The sequence below is a fragment of the Triticum dicoccoides genome, chromosome 7B, assembly GCF_002162155.2.
Source record: "Triticum dicoccoides isolate Atlit2015 ecotype Zavitan chromosome 7B, WEW_v2.0, whole genome shotgun sequence".
Lineage (NCBI taxonomy): Eukaryota > Viridiplantae > Streptophyta > Magnoliopsida > Poales > Poaceae > Triticum > Triticum dicoccoides.
In genome coordinates, this window is record NC_041393.1 from 254,224,357 (window position 1) to 254,235,067 (window position 10,711).

Below are 10,711 nucleotides of genomic sequence, written 5' to 3' on the forward strand. Positions count from 1 at the left end.
AGAGAAAAGACATCAGCTGAGCCAGAGATGGGGCTCGAGCCTAGCCCGACTTTGCATTAACAAAGCCATCAACAGGCCAAGAATACAGACCGAAAAAAGGACATACAACACGGTAAGATACATAGGCGTTGGAAAGCAGCTAACTAGCCTCAAATGCTACAAGCTAGAGGATAAATCAAAGAAGCATGCAACTGAAGACATCGAGGCCCTCCTCCGAGAACGAAGCACCAGGGAACTAGGACCATGCTGGGATAGAGGAGAAGGGGATGACCGGCATCAACAGGGAGTGTGGTCACCAAACAACTACGGACCCCGGCACGGCACAACCATCCAATTCCATCTCCGAAGAAGGCCACAACCTCCTCGCCTGGCTCGATAGGCACCACACCGTCGGAAGATAGAATGTTCCACCTAGAACAAGAATGGTTGCCGCCAGAGGATGGCCACATAGAGAGGATCAACGCACTCCCGACGAGCCACCAAAGCTTCCCTCAAGCAGAATTACCCATGGCCCAATCGCAAAGGAGGGGATAACACCAAGCTTAGACAAAGAGGATACACCATTGCCGCTACCGGATGCACCCCAACAGCGCACACCAACCAAACAGCTCTCAAAGGCGACACCTTCAAGAAGGAGAACGACGCCGAGAGTGCCGCCGCCGCCCACCGGGGTTAGAGGTTTCACCCGGGAGGCTAGAGGATGGTGGGTGGAGGAAGGCAGACCTGACAAACGCCTCCAAGGAGGAAGAACGGTGCCCTCAGGTGCCGCCACCCGTTGCGGTCAGCCATGGTCGGCCATGGATTTCTCCTGGTCCGGCTCCACACCACCACCCCACCCACAACACGAGACCGACGACCGAAGAAGAAGACCGCGACCTAGGCCTGAAGGGGTGGGATCGCATCGCGTCGGAGATGGAAGGGGCCGCCAGATCTGGTGCCACCAGCCGCGGGGACCGCACAAGGTCCATGTCCACCGGATCCCCGCCGTCCTCACGACCAAGGACGCCACCACCATGCTCGCACCACCACTCACCACAGAGCCGGTGGCGCCACTCCGACCGAGGCGGCCGCCCAGATCCTACCGCGCCCCTGCGAGAAAGCATAGCAACAGATGCCCCGCCGCCACCTTCCTCAGCGGCGCCCCGGGCTTGCCCGGTGGCGGCCTCAAGCGGCGGCGAGGGGGAAGGAGACAGAAAGGGGGAGCTCTGCAGTGATCTAGGGTTTCGCCCCCGAGACGCCCGGATGGGCCGGCGCAGGGGCCGGGGGCTATACAAGAGAAGATGTGTAAGGAATTAACGAGACAAGCAAGCAGGAGATCGAACAATCTCTTTGAATGTGTACCTTCTGAGATGCAGTGGTCTAGCTGTACGCTGCTTCATTTCCCGTGTGTTCAACAAAAGCGGGCAGGGTGTATATTAGCTTGAGCCATCTCAAGAATCCAAGATGTATCATACGACCGAATATGGATTATCGATGCAGAGGTCGAGGATCTACCCTTACTTAAACACGCGACTAGATATCACTCGTCACGGAGATAACATGAAACAAGTCTATGTCCAATGGCCAGCATCGCCATCACAAGTTCACTACACCATTTTTTTGTATCTGAAGCTATAAGCAGCAACACTCGTGCGAAAGAAGCCGCTGTCACGACCTCATAAAAACGTTTTGTTAGAAAATGAATGCAAAGTGATTTCCCGCCTAAGCAATTTTCATTGGACTAAAAAAAAAGCACGGAGGTATTATAGAAGTCCGATCAACAACCGTTTTTTGGAGTAAAAAAAGGAAGGAGATTTTACCACTCCAAGGATTCACACCAAGAGAATAGGGGACGGCAATCTACCCATAAATTTTTTCTCGCATCCGCCCGTGGAGAGGAGGGACCTATCCATACGGATGCGAAAAACGGCCATCCAATATTATCCTATACATGTCCGTCAGTAAAGGCCAATTTCAAATTTAAATCTAGTGCGATCCACACAGCACGCCAGATCACACCAGTGCCAGATTGCATGCCTGATCACAACCAAAAAGAGGTAAGTATGCTTAGTTTTTACATGACCGAATTCAAAGGAACATCAGTTCGTTAGTCCGTGCAATTTTCTGCCCTATCAGAACTACAATCCCTGACATCTGCTGCCCAATCAAGGTGTCGCCGCCGCCGCGTAGGCAGCCTCTGCGTCTGCCTCTGTTGCGTCCTCATTGTCCACCGCCGCCAACTGATCTTTCTACCGTTGTATCATCTGGTAGCGGACGGATTGCACAATTATTTTTGCGTCGGCATCCAAAGAGTCCACATTCAAGGTCAACATTTTGGCATCCTCCGCATTGGTGGTGATCTTCACCTTGTTTTGCTCGAGCATGACCTTCCACTTTTCGATCATGGTCCTCCTCTCTTCGAGTTCGAGTTTCTTGTCCGTCGCCTCCATCAACAATTTGAACCTCTTCACCTTTTTCTCCTCCTTGAGGTCCGAGATTCACGCATGCCTCCTTCGACAAGATGTCCTCGAACCTCTCTTTCAGCTTGGCCACCGCACCTTCTCGCTTTGCGCTGTCCTCCTCCCTCTTCTTTCCCCGTAAAAATCTTCTAACCTTCTTCGGCGGTTCTTGGGTTGGGTCGGTAGGGTCACCAGTTTCTTCCTCGTTGACTCGGGTGGCTGTCTTGGCTATGAAAAGGTTCCACTTCGGTTGCCCATTCAACTTCAACCAGCAATACATGACTGCCGGTACTAAAACCGCCAGACCTCGGGTAGGGGTCTCGAGTTGTGAATCTCCGATCCATGAGTAATAGGGGATGAAGGAGACAATATTTACCCAGGTTTGGGCCCTCTCGAAGAGGTAATACCCTACATCCTGCTTTGATTGTATTGTTGATTGTGTACTGCTACTTCTTGAGCTTGCGTTGGTTTTTTCCTTGAAGAGAAAGGGTGATGCAGCAAAATAGAGATAAGTATTTCCCTCAGTTTGAGAACCAAGGTATCAATCCAGTAGGAGGTACAAGCAACTCTCCAATCTATGCACCTGCACAAACAATCAAACACTTGCACCCAACGCGATAAAGGGGTATCTTCATGGTCACTTGCAAGGATGAGATCTGATAGAGATGGATATAAAAGATTACTAAAACGTAAAACAAAATGAAAGTGAATAAATTGCAGCAAGGTATTTTTGGGTTTTTGGTTTTATAGATCTGAAAATATATGATGGAAGACCTGGGGACCATAGGTTTCACTAGAGTCCTCTCTCTTGAAAGAAAACATATGGTGGGTGAACAAATTACTGTCGAGTAATTGATAAGAAAGCCAAGGTTACGACGATATCCAAGGCAATGATTATGAATATAGGCATCAAGTCCGTGTCAAGTAGACCGACTCCTGCCTGCATCTACTACTATTACTCCACACATCGACCACTATCTAGCATGCATCTAGAGTATTAAGTTCATAAGAACGGAGTAACGCCTTAAGTAAGATGAAATAATGTAGAGGGATAAACTCAAGCAATATGATGAAGACCCCATCTTTTTATCCTTGATGGCAACAATACAATACGTGCCTCGCTACCCCTACTTTGTCACTGGGTGAGGACACCGCAAGATTGAACCCAAAACTAAGCACCTCTCCCATTGCAAGAAGAACCAATCTAGTTGGCCAAACCAAACTGATAATTCGAAGAGAAATACAAAGATATCAAATCATGCATTTAAGAATTCAGAAGAGACTCAAATAATATTCATATATAATCTGATCATAAATCCACAATTCCTCGGATCTCGACAAACACACCACAAAAGAATACTACATCGGATAGAACTCCAAGAATACCAAGGAGAACATTGTATTGAAGATCAAAGAGAGAGAAGAAGCCATCTAGCTACTAGCTATGGACCCGTAGGTCTATGGTAAACCACTCACGCTTCATCGGAAGGGCAATAGGGTTGATGTAGAATCCTTCCGTGATTGAATCCCCCTCCGGCAGGGTGTCGGAAAAGCCCCAAGATGGGATCTCGCGGGAACAGAGGCTTGCGGCGATGGAAAAGTATTTTGGTGAACGCTTCTGGTGGTTTGGGAATATTTTAGGATTTATAGAGTGAGAATGAGGTTGGTGGACTCCCGAGGGGCCCACAAGCCAGGGGCACCCCCTAGGGCGCGCCCTGAGGGCTTGTGGTTCCCTCGGGACTCCTCTGGCCCTCTCCCCAAGTCTTATGGTTGTCTTCTGGTCCAAGAAAAATAGGGCTTGTGGTTCCCTCGGGACTCCTCTGGCCCTCTCCCCAAGTCTTATGGTTGTCTTCTGGTCCAAGAAAAATCATCGTGAAAGTTTTATTCCGTTTGGACTCCGTTTGATATTCCTTTTCTGTAAAACTCAAAAACAAGGAAAAAAATAGAAACAAGCACTGGGCTATAGGTTAATAGGCTAGTCCCAAAAATAATATAAAATAGCATATTAATGTATATAAAAGATCCAAAACAAACAATATAATAGCATGGAAAGATCAAAAATTATAGATACGTTGGAGACGTATCAAGCATCCCCAAGCTTAATTCCTACTCGTTCTCGAGTAGGTAAATGATAAAAACAGAATTTTTAATGTGGAATGCTACCTAACATATTATCCATGTAATCTTCTTTATCGTGACATGAATATCTACATCCATAAGATTCAAAACAAAAGTTTAATATTGACATAAAAACAATAATACTTCAAGCATACTAATAAAGCAATCATGTCTTCTCAAAATAACATGGCCAAAGAAAGTTATCCCTACAAAATCATATAGTCTGGCTATGCTCCATCTTTATCACACAAAGTATTAAATCATGCACAACCCCAATGACAAGCCAAGAAATTGTTTCATACTTTTGATATTCTCAAACTTTTTTAACTTTCACGCAATACATGAGCGTGAGCCATGAATATAGCACTATAGGTGGAATAGAATGTGGTGCTTGTGGAGAAGACAAAAAGGAGAAAAGGTCTCACATCAACTAGGCGTATTAGCGGGCTATGGATATGCTGAGCAATAGATATCAATGTGACTGAGTAGGGATTGACATGCAACAGATGCACTAGAGCTATAAGTGTATGAAAGCTCAAAAAGAAACCAAGTTTGTATGCATCCAACTTGCTTGCTCACGAAGACCTTGGGCAATTTGAGGAAGCCCATCATTGAAATATATAAGCCAAGTTCTATAATAAAAATTCCCACTAGTATATGAAAGTGATAAAATAGGAGACTCTCTATCATGAAGATCATGGTGCTACTTTGAAGCACAAGTGTGGAAAAAGGATAGTAACATTGTCCCTTCTCTCTTTTCTCTCATTTTTTTTCTCTTTTTTGTTTTTTTGTTTGGGCTTCTTTTGGCCTCTTTTATTTTTTTTGTAAATACCGGAGACTCGTCCCAACTTGTGAGGGAATCATAGCTTCCATCATCCTTTACTCACATGGCACAATGCTCTAATAATGATTATCATCACAATTTTATTGACTTACAACTCAAGAATTACAACTTGATTCTAGAACAAAATATGACTCTATATGAATGCCTCCGGCGGTGTACCGGAATGTGCAATGATCAAGAGTGACACGTATAAAAATAATATGAATGGTGGCCTTGCCACAAATACTACACCAACTACATGATCATGCAAAGCAATATGACAATGATGAAGCGTGTCATAATAAACAAAACGGTGGAAGTTGCATGGCAATATATCTCAGAATGGCTATGGAAATGCCATAATAGGTAGGTATGGTGGCTATTTTGAGCAAGGTATATGGTGGGTTTAATGCACCGACGAGAATTGCGTGGTACTAGAGAGGCTAGCAATGGTGGAAGGGTGAGAGTGCGTATAATCCATGGACTCAACATTAGTCATAAAGAACTCACATACTTATTGAAAAAAATTATTAGCTATCAAAACAAAGTACTACACGCATGCTCCCTAGGGGGATAGATTGGTAGGAAAAGACCATCGCTCGTCCCCGACCGCCACTCATAAGGAAGACAATCAATAAATAAATCATGCTCCGACTTCATCACATAACGGTTCACCATACGTGCATGCTACGGGAATCACAAACTTTAACACAAGTATTTCTACCAATCCACAATTACTCACTAGCATGACTCTAATATCACCATCTTTATATCTCAAAACAAATGCAAGGAATCAAACTTCTCATCTATTAAATGCTCTTTACGAAAGTTTTTATTATATCCCTCTTGGATGCCTATCATATTAGGACTAAAATCATAACCTAAGCAAATTACCATTATGTTTAGAGACTCTCAAAATAATATAATTGAATCATGAGAGTTCAATAATTTCTATAAAATAAAGCCATTGCCGTGCTCTAAAAAGATATAAGTGAAGCACTAGAGCAAACTGCCTAGCTCAAAAGATATAAGTGAAGCACATAGAGTATTCTAATAAATTACGATTCATGCGTGTCCCTCTCAAAATATGTGTACAACAAGGATGATTGTGGCAAACTAAAAAGCAAAGACTCATATTATACAAGACACTCCAAGCAAAATACATATCATGTGGTAAATAAAAAGGTAGCCTCAAGTAAATTACCGATGGATTGAAGACGAAAGAGGGGATGCCATCTGGGGCATCCCCAAGCTTAGATGCTTGGTTGTCCTTGAATATTACCTTGGGGTGCCTTGGGCATCCCCAAGCTTAGTCTCTTGCCACTCCTTATTCCATCGTCCATCTAATCTTTACCCAAAACTTGAAAACTTCACAACACAAAACTCAAGAGAAAACTCATGAGTTCCGTTAGTATAAAAAAATCACCACTTTTGGTACTGTTGTGAACTCATTCTTTATTTATATTGGTGTAATATCTATTGTATTACAACTTCTCCATGGTTCATACCCCCTGATACTACCCATAGAGTCATCACAATAAGCAAACAACACATAGAAAATAGAATGTGTCAAAAACAAAACAGTCGTAGTAATATGTAAACTTAGTATACTTCTGTAACTTCAAAAATTCAGAAAAATTAGGACAACAGAGCAATTCATTTATAAATCTCATGTAAAAAATCAAGAATTTATCATGTTCCAGCAGCCCCCACTCGCTCGAGATTAATATCCGTGGATGGGGAGATGCATGCCAAAGACAACCCATCCCTCACGGGATGAGCGGGTATGCTTTGTTCCCTTTCTCCTCCGGGGCCTGGGATTTCCTATCCATCCCTTCCTCCAGGGCTTGCTTGAATTTTATGGGATCCAACTCCACCACCCGACCCCAATTTGATCCTACACATCGCGGGGTTTGTCACCCTTTGTGAAATGCACATTGGATGTTCGGCACATTTGGGCTGTGGAAGAACTACTTTTGCATGATGCCCTGCTCCCGAGGCGAGAAACTACATGAAGTGGGAGCGTCCGAGGTCTGCCGAATAGCCGGGACTGGCTACCCCACAGGCACCCCTCGAGAGTATGCCGATACGTGGGCGTCCGACTGGTTTTATATGGTCAATGTCCTACTGCATGACTGGTACCTGCAAACCAAACAGGGTAGTGTAGCACTTTCGCGGAAGTATCTAATGCGTTTCCGTCATATCTATGATTTTTGATTGTTTCATGCCAATATTCTACAACTTTCATATACTTTTGGCAACATTTTATATTATTGGGACTAAAATATTGATACAGTCCCCAGTGTCAGTTCCTGTTTGTTGCATGTTTTTGTTTCGCAAAATACCCATATCAAACCAAGTCCAAACGCGGTAAAAAATTATGAAGAATTATTTTGGAATATATGTGATTTTTGGGAAGTGGAATCAACGCGAGATGATGCCCGAGGGGCCCACAAGCCCTAGGGGTGCGCCCCCTACCCAGGGCGCACCTGGCAGGCTTGTGGCTACCCCGTAGGTTAGTTGGAGGTGTCCTTTCGATCGCAAGGAAGCTTATATCCGGATAAAAATCATGTTAAAATTTCAGCCCAATTGGAGTTACGGATCTCCGGATGTTTAAGAAACGGTGAAAGACCAGAAAACAAGAATGCGAAACAGAGAGATAGATCCAATCTCGGAGGGGATCCTGCCCCTCCGCCACCCTAGAGGCCATGGACTCGAGGGGAAACCCTTCGAAGAAGTAGGGGGGCTCTCCCCCTCTCTCCTAGTGGCGCCGGAACACCATTGCGACCATCATTGTGACAGTGATCTACACCAACAACTTCATCGCCGACATAACCAACTCTCTCTCCCCCTCTATGCAACGGTGTAACCTCTCTTTTACCTGCTATAATCTCTACTTAAACATGGTGCACAATGCTATATATCATTTTCCCAATGATGTATGGCTATCCTATGATGTTTGAGTATCCGCTTTGTCCTATGGGTTGATTGATGATTATGATTGGTTTGAGTTGTATGTTTTATTATTAGTGCTGCCCTATGGTGCTCTTTGTGTCATGCAAGCGTGAGGGATCACCGCTGTAGGGTGTTGCAATATGTTTATGATTCGCTTATGGTGGTTGCTAGAGTGACATAATCTTAAACACGAGTAAGGTGGTTGTTGCGCATGGGAGTAAAGGGGACTTGATACCTTATAATGCTATGGTTGGGTTTTACCTTAATGATCTTTAGTAGTTGTGGATGCTTGCTAGAGTTCTAATCATAAGTGCATATGATCTAGGTAGAGAAAGTATGTTAGCTTATGCCTCTCCCTCATATAAAATTGCAATAATGATTACCGGTCTAGTTATCGATTGCCTAGGGACAAATAACTTTCTTGTGACAAAAAGCTCTCTACTAAACTAACCTAATTGTTTCTTTATCTAAACAGCCCCTATCTTTTATTTACGTGTTCTTTATTATCTTGCAAACCTATCCCTTCACACCTACAAAGTACTTCTAATTTCATACTTGCTCTAGGTAAAGCAAATGTAAAGTGTGCGTAGAGTTGTATCGGTGGTCGATAGAACTTGAGGGAATATTTGTTCTACCTTTAGATCCTCGTTGGGTTTGACACTCTTACTTATTGAGAAAGGCTACAATTGATCCCCTATACTTGTGGGTTATCAGTACCCCAATGAGCAATCACCCCAACAAAGAGTGGAGGAGAGTACTTATGGAGGCGTTTCTGTCACACACAAGGTGTCACAGTTCTTGTGTGAAGTACTGCTTGAGCTTATGAAAATACTATTACTAACCTAGGTAAACGATAAACTAAAATATGCTAGTAAAAAGAGGATTTAAAGGTGACTACTAAATAACTAATAAAAGTAAATAACAAGAGCTTAAAATGCAAATGGTGTTTCCTGTAATGAAGTGATTCAGTGCAAAGAGATTCCAGTTCATGGTAAGAATATATGAATTGTGCCAGTACACCGGTAATACCAGTTACCTTGTATCGTACTCATAGTATTTGATATAAACTTTCTGTAGGCGGTTCTCCCTAGAGTCATGAACCCCCTCCATTAGGGGTTATATTTCATTCTATGGTCCTGCTTCTCTGTTGCCACAAAGTGGTCATTTCCACATTAAGGTCATAAGACCGGAACCAAGCATTAAGTTCAATGGATAACCATTATCTCATATTGTCTTCGATTCTCGTAGATATCTCCACATGTCACGTTGGAGGTCACAGAGTTCCTAGACAATATGTGTTACCTATGTAGGTCTTGAGATCATGTTGCCCGGGCCCTTAAATTGGACAACACGCATAGAGTTCACCACAGTATAACAACATACTAAATAGATTATACTACTACGAATTCAAATGGAGACATATAGGATAGGCACACACCAATCTTACCACTTACCTACATATCCCACACCTGGGGGAATTACTCACACATCATAAGAGGGGAATCAATCACAATAGAGAGAATAACCGGGAAAACCATATCAATAATATTGAGGGGATCCACAATGAAATGGAATGGTGCTCAAATAGTCTTGATCTCAGATGAGATGGAGTAGAGATTACAATTTCCGATCCCTCTTATAATAGTGAAGGAGGTGATGATGATGATGATGATGATGATGATGGAGATGAAAGGACCAAAAACTATAGTGATCTTCTTGAGTTCTCCCGATCATCTCTTCTCCTGTTCTGGATGGTGTGGCGGCTAGGGTTTCTCTCTCTTTATGGTCCCTTCATGAAAGTTGCTTGTATAGATGAGGAGGGGTTGTTGGCACTCCAAACAACTGCTCGAAAGATTGTGTGTGGTCACATAGAACACCGTCTTTCACTCTGGTGCGCCTGTTGACAATGCTTTCTTCAGGAAAGTTGCTCCAATTGGCTTGATTTGCTGCAATCTCCTTTGGTTTCCTTCCAAATGTGATATTTCTTGCCATCAAAGATCAAAGTAGATTTCTCTCTCTTTTGTTAGATTAGCATTAGAAATATCCTAGAATAACAAAAATCTAATGAAACCAAATGGAAATCACTATGAAAAACATCACAAATTCTTGAGGCATCAATGACCCAGTTCGACCTCGGCTCTTGACATTCTCCTCGGATCCTCCAAAGAAGCGCTTTACCTGGAGACCACGGAGCACTATTCAAAAGGATGATAGATATGTGGCTCACCTGGCAGATCAGATGAGATGTTTGAGAAACACTAGCCTCACTATCATAGACGTGATGACGACAACCATCGACCAAAGAGTCAAACCCCTTCGACAACGCCAGCATCTGCTGTGTATGTATAATGGAACCAACGACGCCAACAGGTCAATC